Source organism: Callorhinus ursinus, unplaced genomic scaffold, assembly GCF_003265705.2.
Source record: "Callorhinus ursinus isolate GAN/ISIS: 27379988/994484 unplaced genomic scaffold, GSC_fseal_2.0 scaffold3917, whole genome shotgun sequence".
Taxonomy (NCBI): domain Eukaryota; kingdom Metazoa; phylum Chordata; class Mammalia; order Carnivora; family Otariidae; genus Callorhinus; species Callorhinus ursinus.
In genome coordinates, this window is record NW_027400971.1 from 1 (window position 1) to 2,908 (window position 2,908).

Genomic DNA, 2,908 nt, shown 5'->3' on the forward strand with positions numbered 1-2,908 from the left:
CCCCCCCAAGATTTCGTTTTCACTGCCACTCTGTTAGGTAGATACTCCTAGGCTTGTTTTAGAGATGAGAGTAACTTATAACCAGCTAATATTTTTATTTATGTATTCCCTCCCCCTTGCCTCAAATATTTATGGAGGATCTACTATCCTTAAGGCATATCATGCACAACTTGTTACCACCTTTCAAGACCCTTTTAGCCTGAAATGGGAGAAATTAACAACAACTAACAGTTATTGAGTTCATTTATTAAGTCCTTACCATGTCTCAGACACTGTATTTTCAATTTGTAGTTATTTAATCCTTTTGCCAATCCTTTGATGTCAGTTCTGTTTCTGCCCCATATTCTGCAAACAGGGAAGCTGGAGCATACAACTGCTTAAGTGAAATGTCCTCCAGATCACGTATTTTCTAAGTGGTAGATCTCAAACTTAGACCTTGGGGGCCTGTCTTCCATTCTCCTGATCCTGCATATCTAACCACCATCCCATGCAGACCTATCATATTTAAAATGTGTGTGTGTGCGCGCACACACACACACACACACACACACACAATCTGTAAACATGGAGCAGCTCAGAATAAGTCCCTGCAATGAGAGGGTCAGCTTCTTTAGGGAGGAAGTCTCACTCATCATTTTGTCCCCAGGACCCTCATGTAGTGATTCAGGATGTGGTGGTGTTGATTTTGCTCCCCGAAAAACATTTGCAGTGTCTGGAGACATTTTTGGTTGTCGCAGCTGGAGGGGAGGGTGCTGCTGGAATTTAATGGGTAGAGGTCAGGGATGCTGCTAATGCACGAGACAGCCTCTCACAACAGAGAGTTTTACGGCACCAAATGTCAGGAGTGGTGAGGCTGAGCGACCCTGCCCTAATATAAGGGTTAACACAGAGACAGCACTCAATATATTTCTCGGAATGAATTTCAAATCATATACCAATGACCTTCACCAAATAACAATTCACCAAAGATAACTTTCCACTTACCGTTCAAAACCCAGTTCAAGCATCATCTCTTCCTGGAAGGCCCTCTGACAATCCTCAGGCAGCTTTGTTTTGTTTGGTTTTAGTTTTTTTTTTTCTTCTGACATTCCATCTTGTTTTACTAATTATGGGATAATAGAAAAGAGATGCGAACAAATGTTTTTTTACCCTTCTCTGCTAAACACACTATACCAAGAAATACGGTAACTGTTTATGAGCTACTTTCTAGCTTTTCAAGTATAGGACACAACTGCAGTTCTGCCAAGTGAGGAGAAATGAATAATCAAACTTAGGTAACTCAAAAAGGAGATGGGAGGCAAGAAAAGATAAACTGACTTTGGCTTTTAAGAACCTACCGTTGACCCTGAACTGCCAGATTCAAGAACAGCAAATACAGCAACGACAACAAAAGAGGACAGGAGCAAGCCACCATTTTACCACATAGTAAGAATTCTGAAGTAGGCAATAACTTTCTTTCCCTGTCATCTCATTCTGTTGTTTCTTCTTTTTGTTTTTCCTGCTTTCTGCTAGCAGGCAGTTCAAGGCTTGCCCATTGCATAGCTTCAGCTTTTCTCATGTTGATCTCAATCTTTGTTGCAGTCATAGTTACATAACTTCTTGTTACATCAATCACACCCCATAATTTCACATTTTGATGAAATTCCTTCTCTCCTTCAAATACAATGTGCACATTTAACAATGTACTATTTGCTTCTACTTGGCTAAGTTCTGGAAGTGAATTTTTGGCATATACTGAAATGGTGACCTCACCCCCAGTCTGATGCCAGTCATGTCTACATGGAACGACTTTTTTCCCAGCATCCTTTTTAGTCCACATGTGTTTCCCTGTTGTACAGCCCTCTTGGGCTAAGAATGTATTGAAATCAGAAGTTTTTTTTCCTACAACAGCTCCAGTATTTCATCCCTTCATGAAAAATAGGTACTCCAGAATGATATACATAGACTTCTTCTAGACTCCGTGGACGCTGATGTGTCTTTGAACACCCTCCATTTTTACATGAGGTCCCAATTTTAATTTCATCACTGTTCTTTCTTATTTTCTTCATTCCCCGACGATAGTTTAAGTTTATCAAGTGCTTGTTTTAGGGAAGCAGATATTTTTAATTCCAATTTTGTCATTGGTTCATCTGGGCTTGGCCTTTTTATTGCTTCTACTGGTTTAGGGGCTTGAATGATGTGCTCCTGAAACTTGGGTTTCAGTTCAGAAAGTTCTTTCTTCTCAGTAGTCTTGACTTCAGGTTTGACAGGCTCAGGTGGCTTCTCACTATTATGCCTGTCTTTTGTACAGCCTGCAATGCTTAAAAAATCAGAAAAATCGGTTGTTCTCTTACAGCAAGACCAACCCTTTAAGGCATCATGAAAGACTGGAACACCTGGGTGATATGTGCAAGCATCGTCGGAGTTGGTCTCGGGATCGAAGCGCTGCCCGCAGCCCCGGTTGTAGCACAGCAAGGCCATTTTCTTTCCCCACCGTTAAAGGTCGGGTCCAAACCCAGGGAAGAGCTAGAGGCTGCGCATACAACCCCACTGCCACAACCACCGGTCTGACCTGGTTTTAGTTTTTTATCCTAGTCAATATTGGCTTATTTTAGTAACTTTTTCTTTCTCCACTTGGCTCTTCAGCCCCGATCAGGAATGCTGATGGTAGCTTAAGGATGACATAATTAGGCCAAAATATATTTTTTTAAAAAGCTCTAGGATATATTTCAAAGTAAAAAAAGAAAAAAGCCTATGGATTTTTCCATGGCTCTGTAGGTGGTAGGATAGGATTTAAATGGTAAATTTCCAACCATAAAGAGTTATCTGTCTTTTAATAAAATGCAAACCTTCTGTCCAGCTGCTGAATATCTCGGGGAGGGGGGGTTCTGTTTTCTTTACTTCTCAGTAGGGCATTCTTATAATTTTT

General features: G+C 40.8%; 1 pseudogene; it reads right to left on the minus strand.

Annotated features, from left to right (window-relative positions):
• Window positions 1-1,150: 1,150 nt before the first annotated feature.
• LOC112817993 (cysteine and histidine-rich domain-containing protein 1 pseudogene) lies at window positions 1,151-2,539 on the minus strand (annotated as a pseudogene).
• Window positions 2,540-2,908: the final 369 nt, after the last annotated feature.